The following is a 24,279-nucleotide window of genomic DNA, read 5'->3' as shown; positions in this document are numbered from 1 at the left end:
TTTTCGACATCTAGTCGTTGTGAAAAGTGGTATATGTAAGTAAAGTAGAGTAGAAAGTAAAGTAAAGTAAAATAGAAAGTAAAGTAAAGTAAAGTAGAAAGTCAAAAGTAAAGTCGAAAGTGAAGTCGAAAGTCAAGTCAAGTCGAAAGTCGAGTTGAGACAAAAGTCGAGTCAAGGCGAAAGTCCAGTCGAAAGTCCAGTCGAAAGTCCAGTCCAGTCCAGTTGAGTCGACAGTCCAGTCCAGTCCAGTCGAAAATCTAGTCCAGTCCAGTCAGTCAGTCTGTCTTGTCAGTCCAACCTCAAGATACACATTACGCAAGATAAATAAGTCATCCCAAGGATAACCTTTGCCTGAATTCTAAAATATTCATCATCAAATGTTTTCTGACAGTTTCCAGGTGTAACATAAACATGTAATGTCAAAATGTGGACTGGCATATGGTGAGATGTATCCTGCACTTAATACAGCATTGAAAAAATGAAAAGAGAATATCATCTTCCTTATAGACAATTATAGTTATGTGCAGCTAGGCAGCTAGGTGGTATAAGTATTTTACAATTACATAATTCCAATGTGAAGCAGTCAAAATTGCTCCTCCTTTGAATTCTAAAAGACTGCAATGTGTTTTGCTTGTAGCAGCATTCATTTTTCAGAGCTGCGTGTCAAAAAATCTGCAAGCTGCACTTGTGATAAGTGTATCAGATCTTGTGTGAGTCAGTCGGCAGTTGCCAATTTACCATTCCCACTTTTTTCCATTTGCTCTTCATGTACACAGCTCACCCACTCTCCTGCCACACACCATTTTTCTGAGAGTACACGAGATGATATCTTCCGAAGACTTTGTCACGTAATGAGGCAGAGAAAATGCAAATTTGTCTGGAAATGCAACAGGCTAGCAAACAATTCTTGGTTAAAATTTAGTATCTCACTTGACAAGTATTTCTTGGGTTAGAGAGAATGCATTTTTTTGAAGAGTATGTTATGTCAGAAACAGCTTCTGTACCTGCTCAGTCTGTAGATAGAATCACATTCTAACTGTGGTTCTTCCCTTTCCTAGGCTTCGTTTTAGGGACTAAACATGCTGCACCATACCCAGAATTCCAATTGTTCCCTGTTAGCTAGATCCCACCGTTCATGGAGAAGCACCTTTATTTTCATTCATTACCTTTTTCACATTGGCAATTGTCTCCCAATGGGGGAAAATTGCGGTTGAAGGCTTCCTGTGGGCAAACGCCTCTGACCGAAAAATTGTTTACGAAAATATCTGGTGGGGAAAACATAGGATTGCACTCCGAGGCCTAGTTTTGCAGCCCAGCGTACGGAACATGTCTTCCAGGATCGTATGCATATCCTGGGACGGGAACCACCAATCTCAGTGTAATATTCTCATTCATAGTATTGGGAGCTCCGAGCTCCCATTACTATCAATGAGAATATCTCTAAAATCAAATAAAACACAAACATAAATTTAAAAAACACCACTTTTTTTTAGTTAATAGAAATTGCATTAAGTTAAATGCTTTAGAGAAAAAAATGTTTTAATAGTATAAAAAATAAACTTACAGAGTTTGTAATATAAAAATAAGTAATAGCATTTATTTTTCTATGTTTTAAAACTCTTATGCTGGTAAAAGTAGGCTGTATGCCTGCTTCTACAAGGCGTAAGAATTTGAAGGACATTTGCTGGGCAAGAGTTGGGCAAATAGCCCAAATCTCCACCCGCGCATTGCGTGCCGAGGACTGGTATTTGTGAGACCTCTTCGGGTGTGTGCTTACATTATACTCTCTCCCAGGAGGCAGGTTGGTTATTTAAATATTCTAATGAGGCTGGCAGCCTCTGATGTAATCTGTTTTGCAGGTTTAACCCTGGTCAGCGAAGTTTTCCAGGCCTCGTGAAACCCGACATCTGAAGGGAGGAGAGGACAGCTCTGGGGAGAAGGTAAGTGCTTCCCCTTTCCCCCCAAACTCCTCCGCATCAGCCCCCCCCCCAGCATACACCTCCTGCGGGACAGGGTTCAGAACCCCCCTCAAGGATTGGACACCCCCCACCCTCCACACACACACACACACACACACACACATTCCACTAGTAGCAGCAGGTGACTTAGCTGCAGCCTTCTCGCGAGTGCTCCTCACCTGACTGGAAGTCAAGCCTGTCAATCAGGCTGACTTCCGGGTGGGGAACTTGTCAAATAAAAACTATGCACATGGTAGTTTCAAAACTCCACAGCACGCGGGCAAAACCTGTTCTGGGTTTCCTGACAGAAGTGAGCTCCTCCACCTTTGCGGGTTATTCTTTCAAGATTCAGCCCGTACAGTATATGCACTATTATACCGATCAGAATTGGATTGAGATGGTATGGGTGCACAGGACTTAAAAACATATCTAAAGCTGATACTCCATTATTATACTAAGGGATTGCTGCTTTATCAGGGATACTATCCTTTGGATGAGGCATTAAACTGAATTACCATGGCCGCAATTTTCCGAGGTAAGAGTGGGGGGTTTGGAGGGATAGAAGGAAGTGAAAGTTGTGCAAATGTAAAACCTGACCTGTCTCCAACCCGCCCACTTTCAACTTTCACTCAGGTGAGACGGGGGCGATGGGGGGGCAGGTTGCCAACCCGATGCCAAGAGTCGGGTTGGCAGTTTAAATGTGATAATGAGCCTTGGACCTGTTTTGCAGGTTTTACTCGGGATTCCCAGTGGCTGCAATGAGGCGACCCTCAGCCAGCACTCCTTGTGGGCTGGGAGGAGTTGGAGTGCTTCCCCCTAGCCCCCCACCAAGCTCCCCCACCATCAGCCTGGCCCTCCTCGGGATTGGGGTTTGGACCCGAACTTCTAGCTTTCCCGCGTTTCCCTGGTCCCCCAAGCACCGTTCAGGTGAGTCTCGATTAAATCCAACCCATCGGTCTGTTCAAGTTCAATCGAAAGATATCCTGACACTTTTCAAAGAAAACTATGGAGTTCTCAAAGCGGCCAACAACCGTCTCTCAATCAACACGACCAAAACTAGATTAACTGTTCATTCATCTCATTGCTGTTTTTGGGAGCTTGCTGCGTGCAAAACAGCTACCACATTTGCCTATTCAACAGTTACTTCAAAATAATTTATTGTAATTGAAGCACTTTGAGTTGTTTTTGAGAGATGCACTAAGACATTTCATAAGTGTGAACCTTTTTTCATATTATTGAAGATGAGTCAGGCTTCGTGCTCTTTAATAGGAACAAAAATCCGAATTGAAATTTTGAGAGCATTTTTATATCTGCATAACACTTTCTTAAATGCCACTTTGAATAATATTAGTTTCCTGCGAAACAATATGAAAAAGGAAAGCCTGTGATATTATTAATTAATGTCCATTAGGATATCACTTAACTACATACCCCCAATTTTGGTTGACTAAAGCTGGCCTACTTTTTGTTTTACCTGTAAATGTTTGGGGGTGAAATTGCACTGCGCCCGGATTGAAAGTGGCAACCATCTGGGGCCGGGACTTTCTGCGTCCCTGCCATTGAATTCGGCTTACCGCCCCTCAAAGGGGCAATCTCGCACACTCCATTTCCTTTGAGGTGGCTACCGGGCGCTACTGGGGCGGTGAAGAAAACGCGCTACGTGAATGCTCCGCGTATCGGTGATGAGCTTCAATGCCCATCCCCTTTGCATAAAGGGGAGGGCCGCTGTGCACTCTGCAAGGCCACTGATAGTCTCCACTAGGCCACTAGGATAGCGTGTGACTGGGCCTGCAGCCCGGCACCCAAAACAGAGTGCAGGGCTGCACGATGGCAGCCTGGTCCACGCTAGGGCCGCCATCATAGAGCTGACCCAAGAGTCGGCAATCAAAAAAGATGGCTGCCCGGGGCGCTGGCACCCTCCCCTTTAAGGAGTGTCCTGAGAGCAAATGTCAGCCAACTTTGCGACTTGCATTGACGTCATCTTCGGTTGCACGCTGGCCTGGGGCGCTAACCACGGGGCACGGCGCTGCAGTAACAGCAACTCCGCAACCTCAGAGGTGGTAGTGCCCCCCTCTCCTGGGCAAAAAGTCTCCTCCATCCCGTTAGTGCCCCACCCCCACTCCGGAGCTGCTAACGGGGCTTTAAGAAGGGGCAATTTCACTCCCTTATGTTTATTTTTAAAGCTGCATTATTTCACAATTAAATAACCATATCTTGTTTTTTCACATGAAGACAAATTAGTTTTTTTTTGACTTGTTCTATTACAAATAAAATGTTCTGCATCTTCCAAATATGTGGAAATCAGAAAAATAAAAAATAAAAATCTGAGCCTTTTGGCTGACTGTCTGGAACCCAGTTTTCCAGAAATCTGCAGTTCTGGTCATCTCAGCTGGGATTTATGAGTATTTGATGCAAAAGCAGCAGAAGTAATTAGGAATCTAAAACAAGGTTTATTTAAACAACAATACATGACATATTGTAGAAGATGTAAGATCAAAACTAAAACAGCAAGCAGTCTCCCTCCTGAAGGGTTTTAGCCTATACCCAAGGCTCGCACAATATGCAGCATGAAGAGAACACTGCACTGTTGGTGATTCTTTCCTCCAAACAATGTGTTAAATTTGCATTTTGTCTCTCTATCTTGGCGGATGATAATGATCCTTATGACACAAATAATGAGGAAATTTAGATATAATCAGTGTTCTGGCCAACACAATTCCAAGTAAACTAAACTCTCTCAAATACTTGATTCCAGCAGAGCTTCAAGAGAAATAACATGTGCAGTACAATACCTTGCTTTATCTTCACATGAGTGTGTATTAGAGTTTATTTTTCAAATACTCTCACCAAAGGACTCAAAGGGATGGAATTCTTACTGTTTATAATCTCACCAGAAAAGCTAACAGGTGATAGCAAATTGGCAGCCATTTTACATCTCTCCTGATTTTTATTTCCATTGATTTAAAATTGAATTAAAAGAATCAGGAGAGATGTAAAACAGGCTTCCAATTTGCTAGCGCCTGTTTTACTCCATCACACAAAGTCAAGATTACCCCCAACCTTTTTTAACTTAGACCTTCCTTCAGAGAATGCAATCATTTATTAATTTTGTTCATCAGTTTCAATCTAGTTGTTAAAATAATTATATCCTTTCTCTAGTCTATTTATAGATGTTCTGATATGTTACCAGAAAACACTGGGAACACCAGCTGCTGTAAATGTCAGGTTAATATTTTGGGTGTGGACCCTTCATCTGAACTATTTTAGATTTCTATTCTGACAAAGGAGGATCCATACCCAAAACACGGACTAGTCTATCCTCTTTACAGGTGCTAATGAATCTGCTGGCTATTTCCAATAATTTCTGGTTTTATTTCAGATTTCCAGCATTTTTAGAACCATACAATTTTTCAGTATTCATAGGAGGAGGCCAACCGTGCCTGTGCCAGCTCTCTGAAAGAACTTTCCACTTAATGCCATTCCCCTGACTTTTCTTCATACCATTTTACATTATTCTTTTTGCAAATATTTATAGAATTCAGGTGAAAATTTAGGCCAAAAGGACACATGAGCTGGATTTTCTGGGGTGGTAGCGGGCAAGATTGGGTCGAGTGGGAAAGTTGTTATTTTTGACAGCGGGTCAGAAACCCGCTGTTATCTCACTCCCATGCACCGTTCCTCCAGGCGTGTCTGTCATCACAGAGCCGATCCGACCAGCAGTGGCGGGAGATCCAATTGAAATGATTATCATGTATTTTACAGGCACTTACGATCCTTTTTTCACTTACTTTTTTAATTTCACTGCATGGCCACGGGATTCACGCAGCTTGGGAACCATGTCTGTCGACCTGGAGTTCTGTGGCCATTGCTCCAGCTGATTCCTTGACAGAATGGAAAACAAACCAAAATAAAAACATGTTGATTACATCAGCTAACAGATTGATGGAGATTCTATTCTACTTGGAAAGCTACGGGTAAATGTTAATTCTGAAATTCGTGAAGGGATGTAAGTTCTGTGGGCTCCCTACCCTAATGGTGAAGGAAAAACATTTTTCTCTGGCCATTCTCGGCTGTTGCCTTTCAACTTAACAGTAATTGCAATGAATTGAACTGCATTATAAAAATAACATATACCATTTAAATAAATGTTTGTGTTGCTTCTGGTCAGGTTTTTCTCACAGTATGCTGTGATTGTCCAGTTACAGATTAAATCAAGTCATCAACCGTAACAATTTCATTCTCATCACTCATTCTACAGGTTCCATTTCCTTTCAGCCCCTGACTATGATTAATTTAATTTTTCAGTCTGAGAATTTGGAGGTGAATTTCTGTGGAGATTCTCTCACTTGTCCATTGTTAACTTCAATGGAAGAGCTACAGGAATCCCAAAAACACATCAGCACTTACACTGTTTGTCAGGGTTTCCACAGCTCTTCCCCTGAACTTGCATACCATTGTAAATCCAACCCTTTACAATTACATTTAAAATCTTTTTAATTTTATATATTACCTTTCCACACACATTTTATTTGTACGAGTTACTGTTACAAAAGTCTATAAAAGATTTGTGACTAAAACATCAATAAATTTCCAATTAATTTATCTTTTTAATTATGTACTTGATCGTATTTGTAGATGGAATTTTTTTTTTATTAGTTCATGGGATATGGGCGTCGCTGGCAAGGCCAACATTTATTGCCCAGCCCAAATTGTCCTTGAGAAGTTGGAGGTGAGGCAGCTTCTTGAACCGCTGCAGTTTGTGTGATAAAGGTACTCCCACAGTACTGTTAGGGAGGGAGTTCCAGGATTTTGACCCAGCAACGATGAAGAAATGGCGATATATTTCTAAGTCAGGATGGTGTGTGACTTGGAGGAGGACTTGCCAGTGATGGTACTCCCATGCGTCTCCTGCCCTTGTCTTTCTTGTTGTTAAAGGTCACGGGTTTTGGGATGTGCTGCTGAAGAAGCCTTGGCAAGTTCCTGCAGTGCATCTTGTAGATGGTACACACTGCAGCCACCGTACGCCGGTGGTGGAAAGAGTGAATGTTTAAGGTGGTGGATGGGGTGCCAGTCAAGCGGTCTGCTTTGTCCTGGATGATGTCGAGCTACTTGAGTGTTGTTGGAGCTGCACTCATCCAGGCAAGTGGAGAGTATTCCATCACACTCCTGATTTGTACCTTTCAGATGGTGGGAAGGCTTTGGGGAGTCAAGAGCTGAGAAACGCGCCACAGATTACACAGCCTCTGACCTGCTCTTGTTGCCATAATAGTTATGTGTCTGGTCCAGTGAAGTTTCTGGTAAATGGTGACGCCCAGGATGTTGATGGTGGGGAATTCGGCGATGGTAATGTCGTTGAGTGTCAAGGAGCAGTGGTTAGACTCCAATTGCTTGTTGGAGATAGTCATTGCCTGGCACTTGTGTGGCGTGAATGTCACTTGCCACTTATCAGCCTAAGCCTGAATGTTGTCCAGGTCTTGTTGCATGTGGGCATGGACTGCTTCATTATCTGAGGAGTTGCGAATGGAACTGAACACTGTGCAGTCATCAGCGAACATACCCACTTCTGACCTTGTGATGGAGGGAAGTTTATTGATGAAGCAGCTGAAGATGGTTGGACCAAGGACACTGCCCTGAAGAACACCTGCAACGATGTCCTGGGGCTGTGATGATTGACCTCCAACCACCACAACCATCTTCCTTTGTGCCAGGTATGACTCCAGCCAGTGGAGAGTTTTCCCCCTGATTCCCATTGCTCACCAAGGCTTCTTCGAAAACCCACACCCCGGAACGAATTTTTAAAAATTATACACGACAAACTGAAACCTGACACATCCGGGAAATTTTAACCCAAAAACATGGGTGAATTGGGTTGTGTGGGATGTTAAAATGTTAAAAATCGGAACCCGCCTCCAACCAGCATAATTCTGGTTTTAACGGAGGCGGGATTGGTGGGGCAGGCAGCCACCTGCTCACAGAGGGCGGCTTGTCCATTGAAATATAATGAAGTTGCCGTGCCTCAAATTTTACATCCATTTTAAATTTAAGTGTAGCTGGTCTGGTTTTGCAGGCCTCGTGAAACCCGTTAGCTAAAGTAAGGTGAGGACTGCTGGATGCAGGAGGTAAGTACCTTTACACTTATCTATTGGATCCAGCGTCCCTGCCTAACCCATTGCCCACAATTTGATTCCCCTCCAGGCCTCCAATTCTCTCATGAGGCCTCCCCCCACCCCATGCTCCTCCGGTCTCTCAATGTAATTTGCCTCCCCGTCTCCCGCCCACTCCCCCACCACCCGTCCTCCTCCGGCCACAAACGTTTGCACAGATCATCACTGAGAGCTCTGCTGAAGTTAAGAAGTGGATCTGAGGAGAACCAATGTCGGCAGCAGGCAGTTACTATTGCTTCTCGTAGCAGTTTGCCTCCTGAGGAAGGGAATAAATGTCGTTTTAAAGTCAGCTCCCTCATTTATATTACACTGTAGCCTCCAAATGAGGGATAGAACCTGAGAGAGGAGACAAATATCCAATCCCAGCTCCGATGACACATTGCTGAAGTCTGGGCTGTCATTCACAGCAGAGCTGAAATGTGAAAGGACATGAGAGGCAAGCATACAGATGGACTTTTACAGGTGCTTTTATTTGCCTAGCTGTTTCCTGCTTGTCGAGGGAGAGTATCATTCTCTCCCTTTACTTATAAATCGGGTGCCAGTTATCCCGGTCTCTGCTGTGAAGAGCCTGTTGCTCCAGCAGAGGAAATGTGGGGAACCTGCATTTATCTCCCTGAACCCACCTTCCTCAACTAGATCTGTTCCGGACCCAACCTTCGATCCCCACCTCCGCCCCCCAACACTCCACTTCCTGCTCCTCCGGCCCTTCGATTGATCCTGACAACCCTCTGCTCCACCTGCCCTCCCAGTGCTCCTCCCCCTCCTCCTCCCAAAGTCCACCCCACGGCTCCCTTGTGATCCCTACCTCCCTCCTCTCTGCGGCCTGGTGCCACTGGCCTATCCGTCAGCAGACAGCCAGACTCTCAATCTGACTGGCTGCGGGTGGGAATCAGAGGTTTCCAAATCAGGCCCTGTCATTAAATTCAGCAGGTCCTGTGGGAAACCCATTTTCCTAGGTTTTCCGACCGCTTCTGCAGGCCCCCACTCCCAACCCAACAAACTATAAAAATTCAGACTATCACCTCTATGGGATAAATCAGATCTAACTTTCAACCTGACTGCTACTGCCAAGGTTGGAGTAACACCTGTCACACATTCTAAATCTGGCTACAATCTATCACATCAATCTACAAGAATGTGCATATTTAGACCAAGAGTACACATCACACGTTTCCAATGGTATTATAAACTTTCATTAAGGCTGGAACATAGGGGTGGATTTTCCCTCAGAGCTTTGCCCGGGCTGGGGGAATTCACTGGCTGGCCGTAGGTAGTCCCACTGGGGTGCATGGCCTATTTTAAGGACCAAGCCTCATTTGCATCAGGCCAGTGAGCTACGGCTGGAAACAGAGCGACCTGGAGTAGTCCGCCAGTGTCCAGTCTACCGCAATATTGGGCCGCTCTTGGGAGATGAGCCCACTCTCAGGCAACTGACTAAGCCACTTCCAAAGGTACACACAAATCCATCCAAGTAAGCTAAGTGTTGAAAATAAAGATTTAAATGTTTGGCAACACATCAACAGAAAATTTATATGAACATTGCCTAAAAGATCCAAGTGCCCGCCCTTGTGTTTAGTTAGTTGGTATGATTGGATAAGGGTGAAGGTAAGTGTGAGGGGTGGCTAATGAGATGGGGATGTGATGCTGTAGATAGAGAGAGATGGATGGGTGGAGGTGCATGGTAAGTTGGTGTGAATAAGGACGTGTAGGAATAGGATAGGGAAGGCAGAGTGATGGGATGCGATGAGAGGCCCAGCAGGATGAAGGTGAGTGTGGCTTTTCAGTAGTCCCACTGGGGTGCATGGCCTATTTTAAGGACCGAACCTCATTTGCATCAGGCCTCACATGGAATATTGTGTTCAGTTTTGGTCTCCTAATCTGAGGAAGGACATTCTTGCGATTGAGGGAGTGCACCAGACTGATTTCTGAGATAGCAGGACTGACATATGAGGAGAGACTGGATCGACTGGGCCTGTATTCACTGGAGTTTAGAAGGATGAGAGGGGATCCCATAAAAACATAAAAATTCTGACGGGACTGGACAGGTTAGATGCAGGAAGAATGTTCCCGATGTTGGGGAAGTCCAGAACCAGGGTAGTCTAAGGATAAGGGGTAAGCCATTTAGGACCGAGATGAGGAGAAACTTCTTCATTCAGAGAGATGTTAACCTGTGGATTTCTCTAACGCAGAGAGTTGTTGATGCCAGTTCATTTGATATTTTCAAGAGGAAGTTAGATATGGCCTTTACGGCTAAAGGGATCAAGGGGTATAGAGAGAAAGCAGGAAAGGGGTACTGAGGTGAATGATCAGCCATGATATTGAATGGTGGTGCAGGCTCGAAGAGCCGAATGGCCTACTCCTGCACCTATTTTCTATGTTTCTATATAACTTTTCATGATCTACTGATATCATTGAAATGTTTGCTCCACTGCAGCCTGGTCCTCCAGATGACATCCATGCTTGTACCCTCCTGTGCAACGTACAACCAGGCTGCGTGGTGTCCTGTGGATGTCTCTTCCGTCCATTGGAAGGGAAGATAACCTCCCTGCATGTTGTGACTCCCTCTGCTGCACCTCAATGCTGTAGAACACTGGCAGCACAAATGTCAAAATCAATGTGGACATGGTCCCTTTAAGGAAACCGGCTGGTGATTTGTCATCAAGTGACATCATCCTTTTAATTGGCCGGGAATCTCGCAGGGCAGCCTTCATAAGCCCAATCAACGTAAAATTATTTTCACAGAGCGGGAGGGAGCCAGGAGCAGGGTCACAACCCGTCACCTACTCCGGCTGCATGAACCTGCCTCAGTAGGCGAAATCACGGCATCAATTTAGCAGAAGATGGAGCGGCAGTGGCCAACACCATGGAGAAGTGCTCCTCATGGCTCCACAATAAAGACAAAGAACTCACCTTTCAGGTCCTTTTCAGCACACTAGTCGGAGCATGCAAGACGCATTCTCTGGCCAGTTTACAGGGCCCTATTGATGTCAAAGGATCCTGGTTTCCATGGGGGTTTCTCTGACCACCCATTGGTAGAACCCAGTGAGCCCAAGGCCAAAGTGATAGCAGCAAAGGGACAGTAGGTCATTGCGCATCATTTTCAAGGTGTTACCACTTCACTTCTGCCCGGAAGAAGGGCTGAAAATTCAGTACATAAACCTCCTTGGAGCTTCCAGCACAATCACAGTGAAGCTCTCAGTAGCACATTCTGTTTTTATGTTGCTGTGTGCCTTTATTTTGCTCCAATTTTCACCAGTTGGGTGGTGATGTAAATTGTAACTGACATTGGTTCTGAATTAATCAGGAGGATGTATACTTTTGCACTAACATGTACCCTCATCAAAGAACTGAGAGATAAAAATAGAATTTCAACAAAAATGTTGTTAGAAAGTTTCAAGCAAACATTCTGGAAGTATTAACTGCTTGAAGGTAATTAATTTAAATGACTGTTGGTGATGTAATTTACTGCCACCATTATTATTTGGAGGTGGCAATTGACAAAAGTTTCAGAACCTATAATTAGTGTTGGGCTCAGGGACTGGCCCTTTGCTGGTAAGCAGCACTGGGCAGGAAGGCAAAATTGGGTAGGAAGGCCCAAGCACTGGCAGTACCTCACTCTGGATTCATTAGGCCAAGAAGATTGGAAGATTTTTTGAGGTCATGCAATTAACCAGCTCGGCACACATTACAATGAAATCACAAGTGTGAACGATTGTACATCTGTCTTATGTATATTTTCCATATGTGGGTCATACATTTCTCTAACAATTCTTGATAGGTAGCTGCAATACCTGTTAGTCTTGTGGGTGGTGCTGCAATAGGTATTTTCAACATTAAAAGGTGTTAGACTGCATGACATATGCCAGCTGTAATTATATAGCCAGAGTGTAACATCCTAAGACTTCCACAATCTGGTCATTGGATTCCCACAAATCACTCATAATGCTTTCTGAAATATTTTTTCAGCTGCCTTTTTTTTTCAAGAACTGAAATTTCTTATATCCAAAATAAGGCTTTCTACAAAGTACGTATTTCACAATAATGGTCCCTAATTTGCAGTTCAGCAGCGAAGCAAAGCAGCTCGCCGCTGAACCTGAAGACAGCTTCTCACAAAGATCTCACGATCTCTGTGGCGAGAAGTTCAGCTGTTCCAATGTTCAATTGAGTGCAGTGTAGTGGGAAATCCATAGGGCGAGCTGCTGTGATGTCAACAAGCTTAGCAACCAATCGCAATGCAGAATTCTCTCAGACCGCGAACCAGGAGGAGAGTAAGCTTCTTTTATTTTGACTTTTTAAAAAAGTTATTGAGAGCCAAACCAAGACTGGGGCTCTCACATGGGGAAAAGAAAACCTGAAATAAAGATGAACAAACTTTAAACTTTAAAAAATTTCGTAAACATTTTTATTCAAATTAGATAAATTTGACACTCCACCAAATTAAAATAAGCTTTTCAGGACCATAACGTTTGTTTAGCAGTCAATACTGCTAAATAGAGTCAATAGCTGTTAAAATTCAAAAAGGTCTAACTTTTAATGGGTTATTTAACTGCAATATTATCGCAGAAAAGCCAAAGTTCCCTGATTACACGGATTGTCGGCTATGTGGGGAGGGTGCGCAGCGCAGCTAGTCAGAGCAGTAAATGACTGTCCGCAACTTCAGGATTGATGTGTCAGGATGTGCATGCGCTAAATCCTGAAGTTGATCAATATTAAAGGGGTAATAACAGTGAATGCTGTCCATTCGTCATTATTACACACCGCAAATTCCAACCTATATTATTCATTTATCCAATGAATTATCTTATGGTAACTTCATTGAAGTGGATTAACATATCTTAAAATGTACATTCTTAAAATATAAATTCTGCATTTAAATTGAAGGCACAACAGGAATAAATTAATTTTTATTTATTGTGGGCATTGCCAGCAAGGTCAATATTTATTACTCATCCCTAATTGCCCTCGAGAAAGTGGTGGCGAGCTGCCTTCGTGAAAACAATGGAGTAGGTCAGAGGGGCAGTTAAGAGTCAAACACATTACTTAGTCTGGAATCACATATAGACCCAGACCAGGTAAGGATGGCAGACATTAGTGAACCAGATGGGTTTTTACAACAATCCGGTAGTTACATACTAGCTTTTTATTCCAGATTTACTTAATTAACTGAATTTAAATTCCCCAGCTGCCGTGGTGGCATTTAAATTCATTAGTCCACACTCTGGATTCCTGGTCCAGTAACATACCATTATGCTACCATAACTTGTCTAAGATTCAACTTGAAGTTGGATAAGACTGTTTTCCATGGATGTAATGATGTTTCATAGTTAAATTTGCATAAAATGTCTCAAATTTTGCATCATTGGTTTTGTGTTTTACAAGTAATCTTTTGCACTTATTTACTGAATAGAGCAGATTCAGTAGTCTGCAGTTCAACTGGGCACAATTAAATACTCTTAATATTTCTGGTTGACGTGTGTATGTGTGTGTGTATGCGTGTGTTTATATGTGCATGCGCGTATGTTTATGTCTGTTTTAAGCCTGATATATTTTAAATATTGGCATGTGCTGTTGCTGGTTATAGCAGCCGAGTTCTAATGCAGTTGCATAAAATTTCTCTACTGTCTGCTGTATTTCCACTATTTTAATAAATGCATTAACTCATTTATTATAAAATGCTTAATGTTCACCCCTTTGTTACAGTAGCAACCAGAGAAATATTATATGTGTTGTGTTCCTAACACAGATGAGACTGCACACAGGGAGGTTAAAGTAACAGTGACCTCAGTCTTTATTAAGACACTCCAGAGTGAGTAACAGGCCTTAGGGGCCAGCTTATATACAGTGCTCCTAAGGGATGCTGGGATCTCTTGGGACTTCAGGGGATGCACTCCCTGGTGGCGGAACATGGGAGTGCATGCTTTACAGATACACAACATCACTCCCCTCCAAAGTTAAAGTGAAAACTATTTACAAGGTGCGGCGGTCGGAAGCCTTTCTTTCCCGAGTGTATCGCCTCGGTACAAATGTCTGTTCTGGTGTGTTGGCTGTGCCCTCACTGGGCTGGCGTGTTGTTGGCCCTGCAGGGCTGCTGGGTGAGCCTGGCCTTGCTGGGCTGTTGGGCATGATGGGTTCGATTTCCTGGTCCGGGGTGGTGTCGTGATCCTTTGGGTGTGTGTTGTGGACTCGAAAAAGGTGTCTGCTGTGGGCTGGTGTGGGTTGTTCAGGGCAGTCTGTGAACCGCAGCCTCGTTTGGTCCAGGTGCTTTCTGCAAATTTGTCCATTGTCTAGTTTGACGACAAATACCCTACTCCATTCTTTAGCTATCACCGTGCCCACGTTCCACTTGGGATCATGTCCATAGTTTAGCACAAACACAGAGTCATTCAGATCAATTTCCCGTGACACAGTGGCGTGAACATCGTTTACATTTTGTTGCTGCCGCCTGCTCTCAACCTGATCGTGCAGGTTCGGGTGAACCAGCGAGAGTCTGGTTTTAAGTGTCCTTTTCATGAGTAGCTCAGCCGGGGGCATCCCTGTGAGCAAGTGGGGTCTCATGCAATAGCTGAGCAGTACACGGGACAGGTGGGTTTGGAGTGTGCCTTCTGTGACTCATTTGAGGCTCTGTTTGATTGTTTGTACTGCCTGCTCTGCCTGTCCATTGGAGGCTGGTTTAAACGGGGCCGAGGTGACATGTTTGATCCATTGCGGGTCATGCATTCTTTAAATTCGGCACTGGTGAAACATGGCCCGTTGTCACTGACCGGTATGTCAGGCAGGCCGTGGGTGGCAAACATGGCCCTCAGGCTTTCAATGGTAGCGGTGGCGGTGCTTCCCGATATTATTTCACATTCAATCCATTTTGGAAAAGCATCCACCACCACCAGGAACATTTTACCGAGAAACAGGCCCGCATAGTTGACATGGATCCTCGACCGTGGTCTGGAGGGCCAGAACCACAAACTTAGTGGTGCCTCTCTGGGTGAGTTGCTCAACTGAGCACACACACTGCATTGCCATACACAGGACTATAAGTCAGAGTTAATACCGGGCCACCACACTTGGGATCTGGCTATCGCTTTCATCATTACTATACCCGGATATGTGCTGTGGAGATCTGAGATGAACGGCTCCCAGTCCTTTTTGGGTAGCACTACGTGGTTACCCCACAACAGGCAGTCTGCCTGAATGGACAGCTCGTCCTTTCAACGCTGGAACGGCTTGATTATCTCTTCCATTTCAATGGGAATGCTGGCCTAGCTCCCATGCAGTACTCAGTTTTTTACTAGGGACAGCAGAGGATCTTGGCTGGTCCAATTCCTAATCTGGCGGGCCGTGACAGGTGATTTATCATTTTCAAACACTTCCATGACCATCAACAAGTCTGCGGGCTGTGCCACCATCAACAAGTTTGCAGGCTGTGCCATTTCCATCCCCATGGTGGGCGATGGTAGCCGACTGAGGGTTTGGTTATACACTGATAGTGCGAGTGCCCACCTTTGTATGCGGGCTGAGGCATTAGTATTTATCCTCTTGTTTTCAGCGAACAAGGATATGAGGGGCTTGTGATCGGTTTCCAGCTCAAATTTGAGGCCAAACAGGTACTGATGCATTTTCTTTACCCTGAACACACACGCTAATGCCTCTTTCTCAATCATGCTGTATGCCCTCTCGGCCTTAGACAAGCTCTTGGAAGCATAGGCGACAGGTTGCAACTTCCCCGCAACATTAGCTTGTTGTAATACACACCCGACTCCGTATGACGACGCATCACATGCTAGCACAAGTCTTTTACATGGGTTATACAATACAAGAAGCTTGTTGGAGCATAAAATGTTTCTGGCTTTCTCAAAAGCAATTACTTGTTTTTTTCCCCATACCCAGTTCTCACCTTTACGCAATAACACATGTAGGGACTCTAAGAGGGTGCTTAAACCCGGTAGGAAGTTACCAAAATAGTTGAGGAATCCCAGGAACGACCGCAGTACCATGACGTTCTGTGGTCTGGGCGCGTTCCTGATAGCCTCTGTCTTGGCATCTGTGGGCCGATTGCCGTCTGCTGCGATTTTTCTCCCCAAAAACTCCACTTCTGTTGCCCTAAAGACGCATTTCGACCTCTTCAGCCGCAGCCCTACCCGATCCAGTCACTGGAGGACCTCCTCCAGGTTTTGTAGGTGCTCGACAGTGTCCCGACCCGTGACCAATATGTCGTCCTGAAAAACCACCGTGCGTGGTACCGACTTGAGTAGGCTCTCCATGTTTCTCTGGAAGATCGCTGCAGCCGACCGAATTCCAAATGAGCATCTGTTGTAGATGAACAGCCCCTTGAGAGGAGGAGAGCAGAAAATTCAACAGCCCCTTGTGCGTATTGATGCAGGTGAGGCCCGTACAAGACTCCTCCAGCTCCTGCGTCATGTAGACCAAAGTCAGGTCGAGCTTGATGATTGTCTTGCCAGCGTCGCAAATAGGTCGTCTGCCTTAGGTAGCGGGTATTTGTCCTGTAGCGAGAAATGATTAATAGTTATTTTATAATCGCCGCAAATCCTGACTGTGCCAACACTTTTGAGTACTGGAACAATCGGGCTGGCCCACTCGCTGAATTCCACTGGGGAGATGTTGCCCTCGCATTGCAGCCTGTCCAGCTCGATTTCCACTCTCTCCCTCATCATGTGAGGTACCGCTCGCGCCTTGTGGTGAATGGGTTGTGCCTCTGGGACCAAGTGGATCCGCACCTTCGCCCTGGAAAAGTTTCCAATGCCTGGCTCAAAAAGGGAATGAAATTTGTTAAGAACCTGGGTACAAGAGGCTTCATCGACATGTGATAGCGCTCGGATGTCATCCCAGTTCCAGTGGATTTTGCACAGCTAGTTCCTTCCAAGCAGTGTGGGGCCATCGCCCGGAATAATCCAGATTGGCAGATCGTGCACAGTGCCCTCGTAGGTGACCTTGACCATGGCGCTGCCCAGGATAGTGATCAGCTCTCTGCTGTACGTTTTCAGTTTCGTGTGGATGGTGCTCAGGGCTGACCTGAGTGCTTTGTTGCACCACAGTCTCTCAAACATCTTTGTACTCATGATGGATTGGCTAGCGCCAGTGTCCTGTTCCATGGCTATGGGTAAGCCATTCAATTTTACATTTAGCATTATAGGTGAACATTTTGTCGAAAATGTATGCACCCCGTGAGGCTCAAAATTGCTTTGATCCACCATGGACCGATCTTCCTCTGCCACGTGGTGGTTAGCAGGTTTTGCAGAGCTTGCAGCTCGTCTGCAAGCTCGTTGGAGGTGCCCCATTGTTCCACAGCTCTTGCAAAAATACCCTTTGAAGTGGCATGAATAGGCTGAATGGAAGCCTCCACAATGCCAAAAAGTTATGAATTGCCTTACATTCATCCTTTGTTGTGGACTATAATTCATCTCGGTCAACTGAGGCCTGCTGGCAGTTGCAGACTCGTAGTTTCTGCCCTGTACATTTCTGTTCGCAAGCACAGTTCCAGTTAATTTATGAACATTGCGAACACTTGTGTGCTGAGAGATTTGTTTGGTGTTATCACTGGTGGACATAAATGCCTGTGCTGTCGCAATGGCCTTACTGAGGGTCGGTGTCTCTGCAGTCAAAAGTTTTCGTAGGATGGTCTCGTGGCCAATGCCCCAGTACAAAAAAAGTCTCTGAGCATTTGCTCCAGGTAGCCATCAAACTCACATTGTCCTGCAAGTCACCTTAGCTCGGCAACATAGCTCGCCACTTCCTGACCCTCAGATCGCTGGCACGTGTGGAACCGATACCTTGCCATCAGCACACTCTCCCTTGGGTTAAGATGCTCCCGAACCAGTGTACTCAGCTCCTCATATGACTTATCTGTGGGTTTCACCAGAGCCAGAAGATTCTTCATGAGGCTGTAGGTCGGTGCCCCGCAGACCGTGAGGAGGACCGCTCTCCTTTTTGCAGTGCTTCCTTCTCCGCCCAGCTCGTTGGCGACAAAGTACTGGTCTAGCCGTTCGACATAGGCTTCCCAGTCCTCACCCTCCAAGAACATCTCCAGGATGCCCACAGTTTGCTGCATCTTTGTGTTGGATTCGTATACTCGTCGCCAGTTGTTGTGTTCCTAACACAGATGAGACTGCACACAGGGAGGTTAAAGTAACAGTGACCTCAGTCTTTATTAAGACACTCCAGAGTGAGTAACAGGCCTTAGGGGCCGGCTTATATACAGTGCTCCCAAGGGTTGCTGCGATTCCTTAGGACTTCAGGGGATGCGCTCTCTGGTTGCGGAACATGGGAGTGCATGCTTTACAGATACACAACAATATGAATGCTATTATCAGCAACAGGAATGTCTAGGCTTAAGGGTCTCTGATAAACTGCGAGGTGATTTAGCCCTAGTGGACTGGAAACAGCGACTTGAAGGTAAATCACTGTCAGAGCAGTGGGAGTGCAAGGAGGAGATACACCTCAAGTCGCTGGAGAAATACCACCAATGATGTCTCTGTGACAAGGACTGTGGTTCTCGTATTGGACTGTTCAGCCATCTAAGAACTTATTTTTAGAGTGGAAGGAAATCTTCCTCGATTCCGAGGGACTGCCTATGATGATGTGCATGCACAGGTATGTATGTGCATGCGCGTTTGTTTGTGTGTGTTTTATGCCTGATATACTTTAAAGATTGGCAAGTGCTGTTGCTGATTATAGCAGCCGAGTGCTAATGCAGTTGCATAAAATCTCCCTACCATCTGCTGTATTTCCATTATTTTAATAAATGCATTAACCCACTTATTATAAAATGCTTTATGTTCACCCCTTTGTTAAAATAGCAGCCAGAGAAATATTATATGAATGTCATAATCAGCAACAGGAATGTCTAGTCTTAAGATTCTCTGATAAGCAGAGAGCTGATTTCGCCATAGTGGACTGGAAAAAGCTACTTGAAGGTAAATCACTGTCAGAGCAGTGGGAGTGCAAGGAGGAGATCCAGAGGGTTTAGAACAAGTATGTTCCCTTCAAGACTTAAAGCGTAGGACTAACAAATCTTGAGCCCTCTGGATGTCTAGGTACATACAGGGTAGGATGAAGAAAAATAAGAGAGGCTTAGGACAGATACCAAGGGCTAAATACTGGAGGAGCATAGAAAGTGCAACAGTGAAATTAAAAAGGAAATTAGGAAATAAATGAGTGAGCATGAAAAATGTTTGGCAAGTAAAATCAAGGAAAACCCAAAGATGTTTTATAAATGCATTAAGAGCAAGAGGATAACCAAAGAAACAGTAGGGCCATAAAGATAATGTGTGTGTGGAGGCAGAAGACGTGGGTATGGTTCTTAATGAATACTTTGCATCTGTTTTCACAAAAGGGAGGGGTGATGCAGACATTGCAATCAGAGAGAAGGAGTGTGAAATATTAGATGAAATAAACATAGTGAGAGAGGAAGTATTAAGGGCTTAGCAGCTTTGAAAGTGGATAAATCCCCAGGGCCAGATAAAATGTATCCCAAACTATTAAGAGAAGCAAAAGAGGAAATGGCAGAGGCTCTGACCATCATTTTCCAATCCTCTCTGGCGACAGGTGTAGTGCCAGAGAACTGGAGGACTGCTAACGTGGTACCTTTGTTTAAAAAGGTTGAAAGGGACAGACCAAGTAATTACAGGCCAGTCAGAAAACCTCAGTGGTGAGAAAATTATTGGAAAAAATTCTGAGGGACAGGATAAATCTTCATTTAGAGAGACATGGATTAATCAAGGACAGTCGGCATGGATTTGTTAAGCGAAGATCGTGTCTGACTAACTTGATTGAATTTTCTTTCGAGAAGGTAACCAGTAGTGCATTTGATGTAGAGTATATAAATTTTAGCAAGGCTTTTGATAAGGTCCCACATGGCAGACTTGTCACAAAAGTAAAAGCAGGGCAAAGTGGCAAGTTGGATCTAAAATTTGCGCAGAGGCAGGAAGCAAAGTGTAATGGTTGATGGGTGTTTGTGACTGGAAGGTTGTTTCCAGTGGGGTTCCGCAGGGCTCAGTGCTGTGCCCCTTGCTTTTTGTGGAATATATCAATGATTTAGACTTTAATATAGGGAGTATGATTTAGAAGTTTGCAGATGATACTAAAATTGGCTGTGTGGTTGATAATGAAGAAGAAAGCTGTAGACTGCAGGAAGGTATCAATGAACTGGTCAGGTGGGCAGAACAGTGGCAAATGGAATTCAATCCAGAGAAGTGTGAGGTAATGCATTTGGGGAAGGCTAACAAGGCATGGGAATACACATTAAATTGTCGGACACTGAGAAGTGAAGAGAAACAATGGGACCTTCAAATGCATGTCCACAGATCATTGAAGGTAGCAGGCCAGGTAGATAAGGTGGTTAAGAAGGCATACGGAATACTTGCCTTTTGTCATCGTCATCATCATAGGCAGCCCCTCGAAATTGAGAAAGACTTGTTTTCACTCCAAAAGTGAGTTCTCAGGTGACTGAACAATCCAATTCGGGAATTTCAGTCTCTGTCACAGGTGGGACAGATAGTTGTTGGAGGAAAGGGAGGGTGGGGAGTCTGGTTTGCTGCACGCTCCTTCCGCTGCCTGCGCTTGTTTTCTGCATGCTCTCGGCGACAAGACTCGAGGTGCTCAGCGCCCTCCGAGATGTTCTTCCTCCATTTGGAACGGTCTTTATCCAGGGACTCCCAGGTGTTGGTGGGGATGTTGCACTTTATCAAGGAGGCTTTGAAGGTGTCCTTGAAACGTTTCCTCTGCCCATTTGGGGCTCGCTTGTCGTGTAGGAGTTCGGAGTAGAGTGCTTGCTTGGGAGTCTTGTGTCCGGCATGCAAACAATGTGGCCTGCCCAGCGGAGCTGATCAAGTGTGGTCATTGCTTCAATGCTGAGGATGTTGGCCTGGTCGAGGACGCTAATGTTGGTGCGTCTGTCCTCCCAGGGAATTTGCAGGATCTTGCGGAGACATCATTGGTGGTATTTCTCCAGCGATTTGAGGTGTTTACTGTATATGGTCCACGTCTCTGAGTCACACAGGTGGGCGGGTATCACTACAGCCCTGTAGACCACTGTGATATCTTCACAGAACACAGCATACACAGCTTCCTAAGATGGCAGGCTGCTCTCTCGGAACTCTCCGGAAAACTGCCTGTTGTTCAATGATTATCTATGCAGCTGAAGTACACAATACGTTCACATCCACAGTGTGGAGCTACAAGCATTACAAGCTTACGACATTACACTTCTCCCTTCTTAATGAAAAAACCATCATAACAAACATCATAAATAACTTTCATTTTTATACATATTTAAAAATTTTACTTTACCACTTGTTTTCTGTTTCGAAGAGGATACCTTCACTCTCGAACAGAACCTTCCAAACATGGTGTTGATTTCACACTCATTTGAGGCTCATCCTGAGGAACATTTTCCTCGATGGAATTTCCTTGCTTTTCATTTGAACTCACTCTAACTTCAGACTCTTTGTTTTCCTGACTCGGACTCAGACTTTCATTCCAACGAATGAAGAATGGATGTGTATCTTTGTCTGTTACCTGGTTTGGCCATCCATTTGCAATATAATCATACACCTTTGACATCACTGGGTCACGTTTGGTTGCTCTACCAATCTCTTCCGCTGTGACTGGCAGTTCATCAATGTATGAAAAATAAAACACTTCTTCCCTATTGGGTGTAACTTGTGATGGGGAAGGCAATCTAGGCATTACATCAGCATTACTGTGATCAGCTGATTGTCTGTATTCAATATCATATGTAAGTGCTGACAAAATCAAAGCCCATCTCTGCATTCGGGCTGCAGCTAATGTTGGAAATGGGGACTTTGGATGGAGGATTGCTGTTAGAGGCTTATGGTCCGTAACGATGGTAAATTTATGACCATATAAGTATTTGTGAAACTTCTTGACCCCAAAAATTAATGCCAAAGCTTCCCTTTCAATTTGCGCATAATTTCTCTCACTGGCACTGAGAGTGCGTGAAGCAAAAGCAATTGGTCTCTCCTCCCCACTACTTAATACATGAGAGATTACTGCCCCAATTCCATACGGAGAGGCATCACATGCTAGCTTAATCTCCTTTGATATGTCGTAGTGAACTAACATGGTGCTCTCTACCAATTTGTTTTTACACTCCTTGAGTGCTGTTTCGCATTCTTTTGACCACTTCCACTGGACCTGTTTTTTCAAAAGTTCATTCAGTGGATGCAATACTGTAGCAAAATTTGGTAGGAACTTCCTATAATAGTTCAAAAGACCTAAGAATGAACGAAATTCAGTGACATTCCTGGGAGTGAGTGCATTTCTAATTGCATCCAATTTTTCCATGGTTGGATGTAAACCATCTTTGTCTACTCTGTACCCTAACTATTCCATTGAGTTTTTAAATAACTCACACTTACGAGCAGATACTCCTACTCTGTGCTTCTCTAGCCATTTGAATACTTCATTCAAAATGTTATTATGAATTTGCCTATTTGGTGCTGAAATTAGTATGTCATCCAAATAACATATTACCCCTTCAATACCTTGCAAAATCTGGTTCATCACCCCTTGGAATATGGCAGGGGCAGAAGACACTCCAAACGGTAGCCTATTAAATTGATATAGGCCTAGATGAGTATTTATAGTCAAACATGACTTGGACTCCTCATCTAGTTCAAGCTGTAAATAGGCATTCGTAAGATCCAGTTTTGAGAAGATCTGACAACCTGTCAGTGTTGTGAACAAATCTTCTATATTCGGCAATGTATTGGGGACATTATCCTCTAGCACCTGGTTTACGATTACCTTATAATCACCACACAATCTTACTTTACCATCAGGCATATGTACAACAATAATAGGTGTAGCCCAATTACATCAATCTACCTTACAAATAATGTTCTCAGTCTCTAGTCTTTCGAGTTCTTGCTCAACTTTCTCCTTGAGTGCATATGGTATGGAACGTGGCTTGTCGTAAACCAATCTAGCGTCCTTCTGTACCCTGACACTCGCCTTGAAGCCTAGGATCGGACTGCCCGTTTCACAGATCACCTTTGGATACTGCTTGATAACATCATCCATTGATGAAAATCTCGCTTCCACAGAGATAATCTTACTCCAATGCAGCTTCTGTGAGCTCAACCAATTTCTTCCTACTAAGGCAGATTTGTCTCCTTTCACTACTATTAGAGGCAAGTTCTGAAATTGATCTTTATATTTCACCAGTACAGTGATACGGCCTACTCCAGGAATTTTCTCTCCAGAGTAGCCTCGCACCTCTATCTTGGATTTCTCCAGTTGGAAATCACGCAATTTGTCGCGGTACAGTGACTCTGGTACTACACTCACGGTTCTGGACTGCATTGTCTGGAACTTCGATTATGTTATTCGCAATGAAATACATTTCTAGCCGATCTACATACGCTTTAAAACGTTCCCGGTCGTGTCTATATTCACCCAAATATCCGATTACACCTGCCATTTTAAACTCTAGCTGTTCACACCGTGTGCTGTTTCTTTACCTCGGGTTTTGTAGCTTTGTTTTCAAAGACAGAAACTTCCAAAGTTTTCTGTCGGCTGGCTGAATCCTTCACCAACAAAATTTAAGCTTTAAACATCCGAAAAATCTCCCATCTCGCCGCCAACTGTGTTATCTTCACAGAGCAAAGCACACACAGCTTCCTAAGATGGCAGGCTGCTGTCTCGGAACTCTCCGGAAAACTGCCTGTTGTTTAATGATTAACTATGCAGCTGCAGTACACAATACGTCCACATCCACAGTGTGGCGCTACAAGCATTACAAGCTTACAGACATTTCAACCACAAGCTTGGTGCTAGGTTTGAGGGCCTGATCTTCGAACACTCTCTTTCTCAGGCAGCCGAAGGCTATGCTGGTACACTGGAGACAGTGTTGATTCTCGTCGTCGATGTCTGCCCTTGCTGATAATAGGCTTCCGAGGTATGGAAAGTGGTCCACATTGTCCAGAGCTGCGCCGTGGATCTTGATGACTGGGGGCAGTGCTGTGTGGCGGGGTCAGGTTGGTGGAGGACCTTTGTCTTACAGATGTTTAGTGTAAAGCCTATGCTTTCTGGCTTGCCCTTAGTAGCCGAGGCATAGAATACAAGAGCAGGGAGGTATGCTTGACTATATAAAACACTAGTTAGGCCACAGCTAGAGTACTGCT

At 44.5% G+C, this 24,279-nt stretch overlaps 1 long non-coding RNA gene across 1 annotated transcript in view; it reads right to left on the bottom strand.

The window, feature by feature from the left end:
* The window catches only part of LOC139262118 (uncharacterized), a 77,417-nt gene that overhangs the window by 22,857 nt on the left and 30,281 nt on the right, over window positions 1-24,279 (bottom strand). The window contains exon 2 of the long non-coding RNA XR_011592904.1: window positions 5,747-5,839. This is a non-coding gene — a long non-coding RNA (uncharacterized lncRNA). The remainder of the gene's footprint in view (window positions 1-5,746; window positions 5,840-24,279) is intronic.

Source organism: Pristiophorus japonicus, chromosome 4, assembly GCF_044704955.1.
Source record: "Pristiophorus japonicus isolate sPriJap1 chromosome 4, sPriJap1.hap1, whole genome shotgun sequence".
Taxonomy (NCBI): domain Eukaryota; kingdom Metazoa; phylum Chordata; class Chondrichthyes; family Pristiophoridae; genus Pristiophorus; species Pristiophorus japonicus.
This window is presented reverse-complemented; position numbering and strand designations above follow the sequence as displayed.